The 17152-nt window shown below is 41.5% G+C and overlaps 1 protein-coding gene across 1 annotated transcript in view; it reads right to left on the reverse strand.

Annotated features, from left to right (window-relative positions):
- Positions 1-17152, reverse strand: part of ANKFN1 (ankyrin repeat and fibronectin type III domain containing 1) — a 442590-nt gene that overhangs the window by 269645 nt on the left and 155793 nt on the right. The window lies entirely within an intron of this gene.

Consider the following 17152-nt stretch of genomic DNA (forward strand, 5'->3'; position numbering starts at 1 on the left):
TCTTGAAGGCCCAGTTCTGACACTTTGTTCCATTAACTGAAACTCCTCCTAAAAATTATGATTTTCTCAATTCATGCTTATTGGGATAAGTGGACAAGTTTTCTTTACCGAGAAAATTTTTCCAAGTTTTCTGGTGAGTATGGGGTGGGAGGGTGTTGAAATCAATGCCAAGTTTCTCTTCATTCAAGATGGCAGTGAAAAGAGAGGAACAATTAGGCTGTGCCCGTGCTTGGAAGGAGTTTGCCAATTGTGCAGACAATTTTTTTCAGTGTGGCAGCCCACCAGACAATTCACTTCCAAATCCATTTTTTAAAATCTATTATTGTTATATGCGAAAGGGTATTTTTCAGGGTAGTAGGTTTAATTGGGGACGGCAGGTAAGTCCCCATGATTGACATGAACTATTTGCATTGTGAGGTTCAAATGGTTCTGAGTCATCTCCCAGACTGAACACGAAAGTCATGGTGTCCTCAGCCTGACAAAAAAGATCCTGTCACGCAAACCACGTGGGTCTGGATGAGACTGATTTGTCACTTCAGTGAGCAATATTTTTCCAAGCTCTGCCATTTTTAGTAATAGTGACTTTTGCAAATGGATTCAGTGCTCTGGGATGGAGAGAAATAACAATAGTGGCTAATTCAAAGAATTGTTGTAAGGGTTAAATAAGATAATGCATGGAAAATAGTAGTATAAGGCTGACCTATAGTGAGGACTCAGTGAATGCTACCTGGTAGTGTTATTGTTATTATTATTATCAGTAGCCCAGTTTGGAAAACCAAATTAAGAAGACATGATAAGTTCATGGAATTGGAACTAGGAAGGTAGCTACAGAGAGAGAGTTTTGCTTGGGTAAGATGTCTCCACTCTTGGCAGTCAAAACTGTGCCATTTTCCCAAATTTCTCTCCCAGATGGCCTTCCTCGAATTTTCTTTCCTCCGACTGCTGAGTGCAACTTGAATTAGATCCAAATCCATATTGGAAAAATCCCTCAATATTTCAGTAAGCCACATAATTCCTCATTGACAATCATGGAGATGGTTAGGGATGGGCTTCCTAGATTGATATAGTGCTAAATTATTGAACGGCCGGGCCCAGGAAGAACAAAGATAATTCTTCGAGTTTCTACACAAGGTAGGTGCACTGTGCATTTTTATAGAGCTGGGTCTTTTAGATGGATCCTATGGTGTGATTCAGCCAGATGTCATACGTGTCACTGAGTCTACGGAATTAGGACCACTCCTCTGACCTCCCCCTGACATACACTCCCCCACCCCACCCCCACCCTGCTCTTGCCCCTCAAACAAAAAGTGCATCGAAAATGCCTCTGAAATTGCGACCCCTTCACCTCCTTTAAGCAAATTATTGCTAGGAAACAAATTTAGAACGTTCTCACCTACTGAGAAAAGTTTTTACTCCTGCCTTATATAACAGCTTCTTCTTCAACTACAAAAGTATTAACAAAGAAAACTGTCCGTTACTTCAAGAATTCATTGAATAAGAGCTCCTCATGTGGGCGACAATTTCACAGCAATATCATTGACTACTTTGAAAACTACTCAGAGCCACCCTTGAAACTACCTTATGTAGCTACCTAAAGCGGTGGTACCAATCATTTTTCTTGGGGTACAAAATAAACAAAGCCGTTAAGAGCATTATGGTGGTGAGGTTTTACAGATCATTAAAAACCATAAAAACTCACCTTTGCTTTTCTAAGCTTTCTTCCACATTAGAAAAAGAAAACCTGAGTTCTTAAAGGAGAAAGAGAGCCCTTAAAATTAATAATTGGGCTTGCCTGGTGGCGCAGTGGTTGGAAGTCCGCCTGCCGATGCAGGGGACACGGGTTCGTGCCCCGGTCCGGGAAGATCCCACATGCCGTGGAGCGGCTGGGCCCGTGAGCCATGGCCGCTGAGCCTGCGTGTCCGGAGCCTGTGCTCCGCAACGGGAGAGGCCACAACAGTGAGAGGCCCGCGTACCATTAAAAAAAATAATAATAATAATAATTAACTCATTTGCTAAATGTTTCTTGAGTGCCTGGTATGTGAAGGCCCCCGTGCTAGGCCCTAATACATCTCCTGCCCTCATGATACTGTCTGTCTGACTGGAGAGACAGCTATACATTTGGAGGTGTTGTGTGATGATATAATGCAACCTTACAAGGTGCTCAGTGAGGAGGGAAGGTGGTCTTTGAGGATCCAATCTAGAAAGAGAAATCAGGGAAGTCTAATTGGGGAAGTGTTAGGACAATGCCTGAAGAAAAGTTCATATTAATAATGACAGCTAAGATTGCTGAGTGCTTCACGCATCAGAAACTGTCCTAAGTGCTTTCACATGCACTGATTCACTTATTACTCAGAATGCCTCGAGAGGTGTTATTCTGTCCCCAGGGTAGGAGTTAAGAAGGCAAATGGGGAGAGTGGAGCACACCAGGCAAAGGGACATCATCAAGGGCACAGGCTCTGAGCAGGAGGAATTGGCTCCTTTGAGAACTTAGAGACCAAACCACCATTTGCCTTATTTGCACATTTCAACAGAGTCCATTCTTCCACCTCGTGGGAGTCTTCAGGGGGTCATGGATGGGGCTCTTCTGATACCAATCTTGCATTACTTTAGCTATGGAAGCCTAGCCTCTGCTCCCACCTTGGGGAGATAAGAGGCACATCTTGGCCCTCTGCCTGTACCACGCTCACCCAGCACCCCAAGCCACACTCAGAAGGCATGCAAGGCCGGCAATTTACCATCTTCAAGTCATGGTAGCACTTGGCCCTGATTCCGGTGCCAGGTCCATAGGAAGGGAACTGGTCCAAAGCCTTTGGATACCAACTCTGGTCTCCTTGTTAGAAATCCAATCTCCTGTGCTCTGATGATCACTGAAATCTGTCAACTGACAGTCCTGGAGCAACTGATCTCTAGGCCAAAATGTCCAACCACATGCACCTCACATCTCTCTCAACCTCTCACCCTGGTTCCTGTGGCTGACACCACCTGGTTACAGCCTGTAACCTACAACTGACACTCACTAAAAGATAGACAACTTGGTAATTTTGGAATGGCCTATGCTGATTGAAATATTTAGCTTGAGTTGTCTGCTGTTTAAAACTTTCATGACATGCAAAAAATTGCATCAGTACAACTGTAATTGTTTGAATAATGTAACACGTGGAGTCAAATCTCCTATATACCCATTCCTCTCTATAGTATACAATAAGCTACTTCTTACATGTCCAAGTTATAAGTTTTGAGATGAAGCAGCTGCTACTTTCTTATTTCAAATATTGAATTAATTCTACATTATGTTAATTTTAATTATGTGCTTATTGCTATGGTAGGAATACTTATTCTTTACCTCAGTACCAGGAGTGTGGGGAACCAATAATCTTTTAAATTACCTGGGAAGGGGGGAAATGGGGGTGAAGATAAATTGGGAGATTGGGATTGACATATACATGCTACTATATATAAAATAAATAAATAAAAAGACCTACTGTATAGCACAGGGAACTCTACTCAATATTCTGTAATGACCTATATGGGAAAAGAATCTAAAAGAGTGGATATATGTATATGTATAACTGACTTACTTTGCTGTACAGCAGAAACTAACACAACATTGTAAGTCAACTATACTCCAATAAAAATTTAAAAAAAAACAAAAACATTTCTCCCCCCAAAAATATTACCTGAGAAATTAATTTAAGAAAACCAATGCAGGTTTTATATAAGATAGAATATGACAATTACTGCACAATAATAATAATTTGTGAACAGTGGATCCTATTCACTTTGATCACGTGTCCTTTATGTGCTGCTGTTGTTGAGAGTTTCAGGGCCTCTGCCCACGGCTCCCACATAGAAGGTAAAGGCAATGTCATCAGAGGCCAGGAGTCCAGTCTCAGATCCTCCACTGACCTCCAGGGTGACCTCTAGCCAATTATTTAACCTTATGATTTTTTAGGTTTATGAGAGCACACATATATATATCAACCTTTATGTAGCTCAATGCCTTTGTGTATAACTTGGAAATAACAGTAGCACCTGCACCTCTCCTAAGATTGCTGTGCTTATCAGAGGAATAATGCATACAAAGCACTTGGCAGAGACCTTGCCCATTCTAAGTGCTTAACATGCGATAGTTACGATTGTCTTTATTGAGTCCAAACTGAAAAATTACCTTACAAAGAATTGCACTTTCCATTTGGATCAAAATGTTCCTTAAATGGTCACAAAACATGCCATCTTCAAACTCTTTTGTCTCTGACTCTGGGTCTTGATTTGACCCAAAGTATGCTCTTCTTTAAAAAGTCACAGTGGGGCTTCCCTGGTGGCGCAGTGGTTGAGAATCTGCCTGCGGATGCAGGGGACGCGGGTTCGTGCCCCGGTCCGGGAAGATCCCACATGCCGCGGAGCGGCTGGGCCCGTGAGCCATGGCCGCTGAGCCTGCGCTCCGCGAAGGGAGAGGCCACAGCAGTGAGAGGCCCGTGTACCACCAAAAAAAAAAAAAAGTCATAGTTGATTGGCCTTTCATGATTGTCGATAATTTTGCTAACAGTAGCTTTAATTTTATGTTTCTGCTAGTGTTTTAAGAATTTTATAAACATTTCCAATAGCGTCTCTTATGGTATTGGAATTTCCCTGCTGTTTTTTTCCAAGTTTTGACTCTGTGCCTTTGCTGAGAACTCAGCAAACCCTTCCATTGCCTTGCCATGTTTAGTTAAACATGGCTTCTTGTGTTTTGATTTCTTTCTAGCTTTTAAACAGTAAAAAATTTAATTAAGTAAGCAATTTTCATTTCAGAAAATTTGGAAATACAAAAGAGCCCCAAAATTAAGTGAACGAGTTCAGAACCTCACCGATTCATTCTGAAGTATATAAAGAAGTGAATGTCTTGTCCAACACTCCAGCCTCATTTCCCAGAGGTAAGGCTGTCTATAGTATGTGAGGGTATCATTCCAATTTGTTTTTTATGCTTATGAAAGCAAATATACATACATAAGCCTTTAGACATATACACTAATACCATTGAATTTTTTTAACAAAACAAGATCATGCTATATAATGCTGTATAATATGCTTTTATTCTTTTCATAGTATTTTTGTGGACATATATTCCAAGTCAGTATACATACATCTCCTCATTTTTTTTAGTGGCTAAATAGAAATTTATTTATGTGCATGCCCTAATTTATTTAACCAATCTCATATTGAAGAACACTTTGGTTGCATGTGATTTTTTTGCTGTTACAATAAGCTTGCAATGAGAAAGCACTTTGAACTTCCTTTTCTTTTGCCTTGTGCCCTTATACTGTAAGGTAGTTCTTAGAATTGTGAGAACTTTATAATAGGGCATATACCACTTAATATTAAATGGAGAGTCCAAATTACTCTACAAGAAGGTTGAACCTATTCACCCTCTACCAACAATAGAATGTATCCTCCATGTGGAGCTTTCACTATCCACTCATAATTTCTATTTCTTTGAGATTTTTTTCCTCTGTGTGATAATTCTTCCATCTGAGCTGCAAGATACTTAATTCAGTTTTCAGCAATGTTTTTGAGTTCCAGGAACTCTTTCTTTTTCACAGATTGTTCCTTTGCAATAGCTTCTTTAGTCTCCCTAAGAATTTATATTATTTTCTTTTCGAGTTCTTTTGATTTCTTTTTTTAAGGGTCCCTCACGGAGAGCTACCTTTTCTGACTATGTTGTTTTTTCCATCTTCAAACTGGTGAGTCACCTTTAATGCTTTGTCCATTTTCTCTCCCCACTGTTAACTTGTCTGCACACATCCAGATCTCCTGACCCATAAGAGAGGAGGGGTCTTCAGCCCATATGCATGGAGGCTGTTGGGGTCTCCTAAGTAGTAGGGGCGTCTGCCAGTGGTGAGAGGTGAAGGAAGAATCTTTCCCTGGGGGATGGGCTGGTAGGCCAGGACCCCTCAACTGAGTGGTATGGGGGAGACCTCCACGTTCTTAGGACCCTCCTGGTAAATGTGGAGTATAAGCCTTCTCTTCATGTTAAATACACTTGATGTATTCTTTAGTCACGGTCTTCTCAAAAGCGAAACACAAAGCAACAGCGACAAATCTAGATACGAGTCCCAAAACATTAAAGAAACGTCTGTGTTGAAGCCAAGTTGACATGTCAGTCCAAGGGCAGATAGACTCTCATCTTCAGGATAAGGGCATTAAGAAATTTGCATAAGCATGGCACTCTCAGAAAGCAAGTCAATAATATTATGAGTTGTATTCTATGTTGGATATGGGACTATTTTGGTAAAACAATTTTGTTACACACTCTATTCAAATAGTATATGTTAAATATCAACAGCGATAAAATAGATGGTCCATTTTTCCCAATAATGTATTTATCAACATATACCAGATATTTAAAATGTATCCCAGGTGTTGAACATATAACACTGGCAAAAGCATGGGAATGATTTTTCTCACTAAGGCATTTACATGAGAGAACTTCTAGAAAATGACTCTACAATTATAGTGACATATGTGGTAAGTACTATGATACAACAATGTCTGGGATACTACAGGAGCAAAGGAGGTTCTTCCTAAATCAGATTAAGCCAGATTTTTCCAAAGAAGGTGATAATGGGTTTGTGAAAAAAAAAAGTTAAACGTTCAAGTAAGTTTCTGGAATGTTGGGTTAAAGATAATGAAATAGGTCTTTATACTGTAATCTTTTTCAGACCTGGTCTTTCTACTGTAATCTTTTTCAGACCTTTTAATATTCTAATATTTATTATAAATTCCAGAGAGACGTAACGCCCCAAATTTATGTGACCAAAGAACCCTTCTGCCATGCATTTTGAAGGACACATGGGGGGAACAATGGCGAAGTGATGCAGGGGAGCTCTCCGGAGGGATAATGGCAGAGCTGAGATTTCAAAATGAGCAGGCATGAGCAAAAGGGGTAGGGAAGGGCAGTCTCAGCAGAACAGCATGTGCAAAGGCCCAGAGACAGGACAGGCTCCGAGGTAATGCTACATAGCGTAGCGCAAAGGAGCTAGACCAAAGAATTCCTCAGGAAGAAGTGACTGGGGGCAGGGCGGGGGAGGAGGACAGAGATAAGCAAGAGTTAGTCAGATCATTCCACCCAGGTAAAGAGTTGCACTTCACCCTGAAAGCCAAGAAGCATATTTGAAGTTTTCTAAAATAGAGGAGAGGTATGAACGGATTTGCTTTGTCAAAAACATCACCCTGGTCGCAGCATAACTATGGATTGCAGCTAGGTCAGCCTGGAGAAAGGAAGCATAGTCAGAAGGAGTCATTGAACTAACCCAGATGTCAGTATCGAGGGACTGAACTGGAGGAGAAAGATGGGTGGATAGATAAAAAGGTTAGAGTGATCAAATACATGGATTAGATACATAGACAATAGATAGGTAGGTAAGTAGATAGATAGATACACAGATACATAGATAAGGGGCTAAGGAGAGTCTGCAGGACCAGGTGGCCAACTGGATGAGGGGTGAGTGGGACATAAAGGATTAGGTGATTTCTGGGGGACTGGGTGGGTGATACCATCACTTAGAGAGATGGGGAATATGGGAGGAGGAGCAGATTTGCATCGAACCTAATGACAGGATAGGTGGTAGGATTCAGGTGAGAAGGGATGGAGGCCCAAGCCAAAGCTGAAGCCATAGTCTTTGTCATGTTGAATTTGAAGAGCTGTTGAACATATAACTGTTAAGATTCTAACAGGTAAATCTATCAGAGATAATAGCAATGCTAGGAACCCAGAGGTCATATAATTATTCCTTAGGAAACACAGATCTCATTTACAACTTCTGTATCCCAAACCCCTCAAAGGACAAAGACAAGTACAAACTATTTTTATTTATTTATTTATTTTTTTGCGGTATGCGGGCCTCTCACTGTTGTGGCCTCTCCCATTGCAGAGCACAGGCTCCGGACGCGCAGGCTCAGCGGCCATGGCTCACGGGCCCAGCCGCTCCGCGGCATGTGGGATCTTCCCGGACCAGGGCACGAACCCGTGTCTCCTGCATTGGCAGGCGGATTCTCAACCACTGCGCCACCAGGGAAGCCCTACAAACTATTTTTAAATGAGCATAGAATGGTGAAAAAAATTATTATTTAAAGCCCAGACTGACTAACCTTTTCTGCCTTCTGGTGGCGACGGGGTGAACTTACTCACATCAGTGGGAAAATAACTCTTCAGGGTTTCTCAGCCTTTGCACTGTTGACATTTGGGGTCAGATAGTTCTTTGTTGTGGGGACTGTCCTGCGCACTGTAGGATGTTTGACAGCATCCCTGATCTCTACCCACTAGATGCCAGTATTACCCCCCCTTCCCCACTTGTGATAACTCAAATGTCTCCAGACGTTGCCAGGTATCACCAGGAGGGGCACGACTGGGCTTCCCGTCCCCACCAACCCACCCCGACTGAGGACCACTGCTCTCAGCTCTTCCTTTAACACCATGTGGTGGAATTTAGAAGAACTCCGCTAATTCTTATGCCAGGGAAGGGTGAAACCCAGAGGAGATGGTCTTTTGTTTGGCAGGGTACATGAATGAGTATTTGGCCTACACCTTGAATAGATGGTGTGTAAGTTAGATTCTGCTACAGAAGAAAGTGAGAGGAACTGAATTTCTAAAGTAAACTGAAGGGAGCTTGCTGGGCAGCAGGGAGTCTGAGGTCTTACAGGATGGAGAGCAGTGAGAAATTCCTGATGGCTGGGAGGATGCAGGGCCTTTAATTACAGGGATGCTTAACATTCAATCCTAAACTAGTTACTGTTCTGCGGTATAAGACTCCTCCATTATTCTAAAGTCCTAAAGTAGAACCTCAAGGCAGGTGTGGCGGAGGATGTTATCTCCCAGGACTTTGCAGAGATGTTCACTGTGTGGCTTAGGCTTTTAAGTTTTGTCACTGTCCTCACCATTGACATCTTCTTTCTTTTTATCTTTTCCTTCTTCTTTCACATCTTATAATAAAAACGTTCATTCTTGGAGGTTAATTTTTTTTGCTTGGAATTACCAGTAAGCTCAAATTCCCTGTGGGATGCTGAGCTTCTGAAGTTGTAGGAAGCCAGAGATGTCCTTTGGGCTGGACAGGGCAGAGCTTGGCATAGAGACTGACATCATTAATGACAGGTCTCCTTACAGATGGGTGAGCTGGGGTCCAGAGGGCTGCAGCACTTTGTTTTAGGAACACAGCCTAGATCTTCTGGCTCCTGGTTCTGACTTTTTCTAGCAGAGCACACTGTCTAGGAAATCACCTCTCTCAGATTAGCTGGCACTAGTATCTAGAAAGGTCTCTGATTTTTGCGCTAGCAGCTTCGAGGTAATAACCTTGCTAGAATAAAAAAGCAGAGTAAAAACTGTTTAACTGAAGGTCTCTCCAGGGATGTCTTAAAGCTCTGTTTATCCTCAAATCTTTTCTCCATGACATCATTACACTATTATCTGGCTCAGAATATTTTCTGCTTTTAAACATCTCTTTTCAAATTTCCATCTTCAATCAGCTCACAATACAGTCTCATAAAAGCCTTTCATGTCTCACAGGCTACTATAGTCCAAACCTTATAATTAAATAGTGAATTTCTAAGGATTAATTATTCAAATGTCAAAGAAACGGTTTTTGGCAAAGAGCGAAGTATCTTTCAAATCTGCTTTAGATAATATGAAACCTGATCAATGGCCAGTGTTTACATATCTAGCTATCAATTTTAATGAAACATTTCCTTTGAAGTCACTTACAAAAACGTATGAAGTCTATATATATAAAACCCCCAAATCACACTGAAGTTCTGTCTCACAAAAGGTGACCTCAATTGATGCTGTTCCAGAACTCCTCCAACAGGAGAGTAATGGCTCAAATTCCTTATAAATCAGAGCATGAACCCAGGCAACTTCTTATTCATCTTTTTATCTTCTGCAGTGTCTCGCAGCGTAGCCAGCACATAGTGGCTCTTCAATAGATAGCAGTTAAATGAATCAACCTCCCCAGGCTTCCCCAGCAACAAGATTCTGTCTGCCCGGCAGCCCCCGACATCCATACTGCCTCTATCAACCACGTCTACCCCAGGACAGGTACGCAATTTGTGGGACTCGCAGCAAAAATGAAAAGATGGAGCCCCTTGCTCTAAAACGGTTAAGAACTTCAAGGCAGTGACAACAGAGCATAAAACGAAGCCTGAGGCCCTGCGTGACTGCATCAGGTGTGTCATAGAGCCTGCCCCGTGTGTGCCCAGCCCGCTTCCCTGTCTTCTGAGTCCTTCGTGCTGCTAATCACGCTGCCTGGGCCAAGAGAAGACCCATGTCGAGCTTAGCCCCTTCTTTCCTGTCTCAATCAGACCATTCCTTCTTGGATCAGGCCTTTCCATCCTCCTTGTCTTGTCTTTTTTTTTCATTGTGCTTTCTGGACCCCCGTGCCAAGGTGAGACAACTCACCTCTGTCTTTGCCTTCTCAGTCCATCTCCTCACCTGAGCGGAAACGGAAAGTAGGTGTTCCCACCTGCACAGTCCTCTCTAACAGGGGCCACTATTGTTTCTACCTTCAGGGTGCAGCTGCAATAAAGGGAAGGCTCTATCTGCCCTTGAGCCTCAGTGGCCCTTCCAGACTCTTTGTGACATTGCTTTTACTCCACCTAATTGCTTACACCCTTTTTCCATACCCTACCCTATGTCACTGGATACTTTCCATGGCTCTCTTCTGCCTCCCTTCAGGCCATGCCAGCACACGGCTCCCACCTCTCCTCTTCTCTCCCACCTTTCTTGGTATTTGTAATGTTTGCATCAGTGACGCATCTGGCTCTCTGACCTTGCAGCTCAGTGATTTCCACGAAGCCACTGATCTTCATTTCTGCTCACTCCAGACACTCACTGGCATACCTCAATCTGCATTATTACCAGGAACTACTCTACTTACAAGATGTATATTCTAATCACGGGACAACTTGGAAAATACAGAAAGTAAAAACAAGCACATAAGAACAAAACGGAGACACTGATGAAAGAAATTAAAGATGATACAAATAGGTGGAGAAATATACCATGTTCTTGGATTGGAAGAATCAACATTGTGAAAATGACTCTACTACCCAAAGCAATCTACAGATTCAATGCAATCCCTATCAAATAACCATTGGCATTTTTTACAGCTTTTTTTTTTTTTTATAGAACAAAAAAATTCACAATTTGTATGGAAACACAAAAGACCCCGAATAGCCAAAGCAATCTTGAGAACGAAAAATGGAGCTGGAGGAATCAGGCTCCCTGACTTCAGACTCTACTACAAGGCTACAGTAATCAAGACAGTATGGTACTGTCACAAAAACAGAAATGTAGATCAATGGAACAGGATAGAAAGCCCAGAGATAAACCCACACACATATGGTCACCTTATCTTTGATAAAGGAGGGAAGGATATACAGTGGAGAAAAGACAGCATCTTCAGTAAGTGGTGCTGGGAAAACTTGACAGCTACATGTAAAAGTATGAAATTAGAACACTCCCTAACACCACACACAAAAATAAACTCAAAATGGGTTAAAGACCTAAATGTAAGGCCAGACACTATCAAACTCTTAGAGGAAAACATAAGCAGAACACTCTATGACATAAATCACAGCAAGATCCTTTTTGACCCACCTCCTAGAGAAATGGAAATAAAAGCAAAAATAAACAAATGGGACCTAATGAAACTTAAAAGCTTTTGCACAGCAAAGGATACCATAAACAAGACCAAAAGACAACTCTCAGAATGGGAGAAAATATTTGCAAATGAAGCAACTGACAAAGGATTAATCTCCAAAATTTATAAGCAACTCAGGCAGCTCAATAACAAAAAAACAAACAACCCAATCCAAAAATGGGCAGAAGAAGTAAATAGACATTTCTCCAAAGAAGATATACAGATAGCCAACAAACACATGAAAGAATGCTCAACATCATTAATCATTAGAGAAATGCAAATCAAAACTACAATGGGATATCATCTCACACCGGTCAGATTGGCCATCATCAAAAACTCTAGAAACAATAAATGCTGGAGAGGGTGTGGAGAAAAGGGAACCCTCTTGCACTGCTGGTGGGAATGTAAATTGATACAGCCACTATGGAGAACAGTATGGAGGTTCCTTAAAAAACTGCAAATAGAACTACCATATGACCCAGCAATCCCACTACTGGGCATATACCCTGAGAAAACCATAATTCAAAAAGAGTCATGTACCAAAATGTTCATTGCAGCTCTATTTACAATAGCCAGGACATGGAAGCAACCTAAGTGTCCATCAACAGATGAATGGATAAAGAAGATGTGGCACATATATACAATGGAATATTACTCAGCCATAAGCAGAAATGAAACTGAGTTATTTATAATGAGGTGGATGGACCTGGAGTCTGTCATACAGAGTGAAGTAAGTCAGAAGGAGAAAAACAAATACCGTATGCTAACACATATATATGGAATCTAAGAAAATAAAAAAATGTCATGAAGAGACTAGGGGTAGGATGGGAATAAAACACAGACCTACTAGAGCATGGACTTGAGGATATGGGGAGGGGGAAGGGTAAGCTGTGACGAAGTGAGAGAGTGGCATGGACATATATACACTATCAGATGTAAACTAGATAGCTAGTGGGAAGCTGCTGCATAGCACAGGGAGATCACCTCTGTGCTTTGTGACCACCTAGAGGGGTGGGATAGGGAGGGTGGGAGAGAGGGTGATGCAAGAGGGAAGAGATATTGGAACATATGTATATGTATAACTGATTCACTTTGTTGTAAAGGAAAAACTAACACATTATTGTAAAACAGTTATACTCCAATAAAGATGTTTAAAACAAAAAGAACAAAACAGAGCAACACACCAAATGAAAAACAACTGCCATTCTACCACTCAATGACATCACTGTTAGAATTTTAGAAAGTACCACCCCCAGTTTTTTCTCTATGCATAGAAAATTGAAACTGCAAAAGTTGTGATGTTTTATCCATAAAAATAGAGGATATTGATCTCATTTGGGATATCAGATTAGGCCGTTTAATCAGAGAATTCTAGTTAAACTGCAATCTGAAAGCTGGGATGGTATAGCTCATTGAAGGAGAAAAGGAAGATCATCGTAGGCAGAAGGCACAGCTTGTACAAAGGTCCTGAGGCAGGAAAGAGCATGTCTTGTTTGAGGACCTAAAAGAAAGCCATTTAGTAAGAACAGGGTGAGATGCATTACCTGGGTTCAAATCTCAAATTATTCACTTCAGCCTCAATTTCCTCCTTTGTGAACTGGAGGTCATATTGGCCTTCCCCCAGGTTGGTTGGGGAAAATTAAATGTGTTCCTTCAGGGAAAGCACTTAAACTGGTACCTCGCACATAGCAAAGCTTTCTTCAAATGGGGGAAAATCTATACAACCTAAAGAGTCAGTGTGGAGAAGGGGCCATATTTCTTCTGTTTCCCGTGTTCTCCGTGAGGACACAGCCATGAGTGACAGCTATTGGCGTGAGCAAATCTGGCCTCTCTCTTCACTCCCTGTCTTTTTCATCCAGGAAGAGGCTGACTTACTAGTCTGTGGGAAGCTAAACATCCACCGGGCCATTTTCCATAGTGGGGAGGCTTCCTGGTTGCAGGCCACTGCTCTTGTGTGCACGTGATTCCAGGCTTCTGTGTTAGTGCTGCAAGTCAGGGGTCCCGCTGGGACTGGACAGGTGAGTCACAGTCGTATGGCACTGGGCTCCAGGCTCTTTAGTTCAGAGGAGGGGAGTGGGCAGCCCTGGTCTGACTTCTGCAGTGAAGTTTCCCAGTTGCCATGTATTTTGGATTTATTGGATACTCTCCAGATATCAGTGAGGTTGGTACTTTGATACCCACTTAATGGAGACGATGGGGTGAAGGATTAGAATCCTGATCCCCAACAAGGCAGTGCCCTGGAAACCTTAAGATGAAGTACAAACATTTGGAGAGCAAAGGACCTGAACACGAGACCACAGATTTTGGTATAGCTATTATGACCACTTTGGTATGAGTGGGCAGGCCTTTGTTCCTGACTTGTTTGGTAGCAGTGGATTGTAGTCAATGTGCTGCTGAGGCTGATATTGGATTATTTGGGCTTTAAGTAGAAAATCAACAGCAACAGCAAAAGCCCAGCTAGACTCCATCAGAGTAGAGAGAATGAGAGAGAGGTTTTGGCCTGCAGGGTAGCGCTAGGCTCTGGGAACACTTGCTCAGCTGATCCAGCTGGGGCTCCTTTTTTAAAAAAAAATTTTAATTTATTTTTATTTTTTAAATTATTTTTTAACATCTTTATTGGCGTATAATTGCTTTACAATGGTGTGTTAGTTTCTGCTTTATGACAAAGTGAATCAGTTATACATATACATATGTTCCCATATCTCTTCCCTCTTGCGTCTCTCTCCCTCCCACCCTCCCTATCCCACCCCTCCCACCCTCCCTATCCCACCCCTCTAGGTGGTCACAAAGCACTGAGCTGATCTCCCTGTGCCATGCAGCTGCTTCCCACTAGCTATCCACCCTACATTTGGTAGTGTATATATGTCCATGCCACTCTCTCACTTTGTCACAGCTTACCCTTCCCCCTCCCCATATCCTCAAGTCCATGCTCTAGTAGGTCTGTGTTTTATTCCCATCCTACCCCTAGTTTCTTCATGACATTTTTTTATTTTCTTAGATTCCATATATATGTGTTAGCATACGGTATTTGTTTTTCTCCTTCTGACTTACTTCACTCTGTATGACAGACTCCAGGTCTCTCCACCTCACTACAAATAACTCAGTTTCATTTCTTTTTATGGCTGAGTAATATTCCATTGTATATATGTGCCACATCTTCTTTATCCATTCATCTGTCGATGGACACTTAGGTGGCTTCCATGTCCTGGCTATTGTACATAGAGCTGCAGTGAACATTTTGGTACATGACTTTCTGAATTCTGGTTTTCTCAGGGTATATGGTGCTCCTTTTAATATAGTTGGGAATCACACATCCTGAGACAGGACTGTGGAAGGACCAGCTTCTTGTTTCAGGGAGTTTTGCCCACAGGTTCCTGGGGCTTTCTGCCAAATGCTCTCAAATTGGCTTTTTTCATAATGCTTATTTCTCAAATGAGATATGATCTCTTAAATCCACAACTGATTATGATATGGATTTAAGAGACCCTGACCCAGATAATGGTAAAGAGGAGTTGAATCCCTGGCTCGTTATCTTCCAGCATTCAGCTAGGAAGTATGCTTAAAAGGCCATTTTCTTGAACTTTCTGTTTCTAGGGTAGATTTGCTTACAGAGTTAAGGAAGAATGGAGTTGGCTAAAAATACAGGCTTTGATCTTGTCTTTAGAACACTAGCTGTTAGAAATGAAAGAAAAATGAAGGAAGATGCTACAACTGAGTGGAAAGAAAGGAGCTATTTCTTTAGGAGAAATGCTGAGATTTTACAGGCTAAATTGGACAGATATGAAACTAAAATGTTTTAAATGTTTTTAAAGTTGATGTTAGAAAAGAGGTGTGACGGAGGCTTAAAAAATCCAACAAAAAAGTAAAGAAAGAAAACAAAGGAGACTAATGCCCGGCTGTGGGGGACTGTTAGGAAGCTTCTGGCAGAGCCACGCGGAGGGCTGCATGCAATCTGTACAGCCGTGGGAGGGATGACTAGAAAGAGCAGAGTGGAAACTTCCAGGGATTATTTCACTGGTTCCAAGATAACACAGTTGTTGCAGAGCTGAAGCAGGTTCAGCAGATGCCATGAGGAATGATAAGCTGTGGTCTTCTCACAGACGGCTCAGGGAGGATAAGTTAGCAAACCTTAAGTGTTTTTTTGTTTTTTAAATTTATTTGTGATTTATTGATAAATTCACAGGATGTATCCACATTCCATAATGGTTTGAAACAAATGAAAGAAAAAGAAGTTTATGGTTGATTTTATTCTAAAAATACAGTTATATAAGCATATTGAAATGAGGTAAGGTAAACAAAGAACTTAGTAAGAGCTTGACTTATAGAAAGTGCTCAAACCATACAGACTCTGGAGCTAGACTTCCAAGATTCAGATCCCATCTATGTTTGTTTCTTTTTTTTTTTCCCTTTTAAATTAATTAATTAATTATTTTTGGCTGTGTTGGGTCTTCATTTCTGTGCAAGGGCTTTCTCTAGTTGTGGCGAGCAGGGGCCACTCTTCATCGCGGTGCGCGGGCCTCTCACTATCGCGGCCTCTCTTGTTGTGGAGCATAGGCTCCAGACGCGCAGGCTCAGTAGTTGTGGCTCACGGGCCTAGTTGCTCCGCGGCATGTGGGACCTTCCCAGACCAGGGCTCGAACCTGTGTCCCCTGCATTGACAGGCAGATTCTCAACCACTGTGCCCCAGGGAAGCCCTATGTTTGTTTCCTACTGGCTGTGTGACCTTGGGCAAGTTATTGAAACTCTCTGTACCTCAGTTTCAATAACTATAAAATGATAATTTTATACTGCTCATAGGGTTGTTCTGACAATTAAATGAGTAACTATGTAGAAAGTATACAGAACTGTATCTGGCACGCAATGAGTTTTAGATGTGTTAGCTCTTATTTTCCTGTGTTGTTATTTAAGAAGTTATAGGTTACTTTTTGTGTCACAAAACACAATAAAATGAAAACTATGTTAAATAAAAATATATCTTACCTTCGGTAAGATAAAGGTTATTCTTATTTGGAATAAGAATTTTCTCTATCAGCTCTGTATGTGTGGTTTTTTGAACCCATACATTTTATGAGTTTTATTATTTTAGGTTTAGGAAAAGGAGCTGTTGGACTTCAGATCATATTCTCCCAAATCCAGCTAAATTCCACTGGCATTTTTTCACACTGACAAGTTTGATGTACTCATCATGTTTAAATGAATATCATGAATACAAAATACATAAAATATTCTTTTTTTTTAACATCTTATTTAGAGTATAATTGCTTTACAATGGTGTGTTAGTTTCTGCTTTATAACAAAGTGAATCAGCTATACATATACATATATCCCCATATCTCCTCCCTCTTGCGTTTCCCTCCCACCCTCCCTATTCCAACCCTCTAAGTGGTCACAAAGCACCGAGCTGATCTCCCTGTGCTATGCAGTCGCTTCCCACTAGCTATCTATTTTACGTTTGGTAGTGTATATATGTGCATGCCACTCTC

Source organism: Kogia breviceps, chromosome 19 (genome assembly GCF_026419965.1).
Source record: "Kogia breviceps isolate mKogBre1 chromosome 19, mKogBre1 haplotype 1, whole genome shotgun sequence".
In the NCBI taxonomy this organism is placed as follows: domain Eukaryota; kingdom Metazoa; phylum Chordata; class Mammalia; order Artiodactyla; family Physeteridae; genus Kogia; species Kogia breviceps.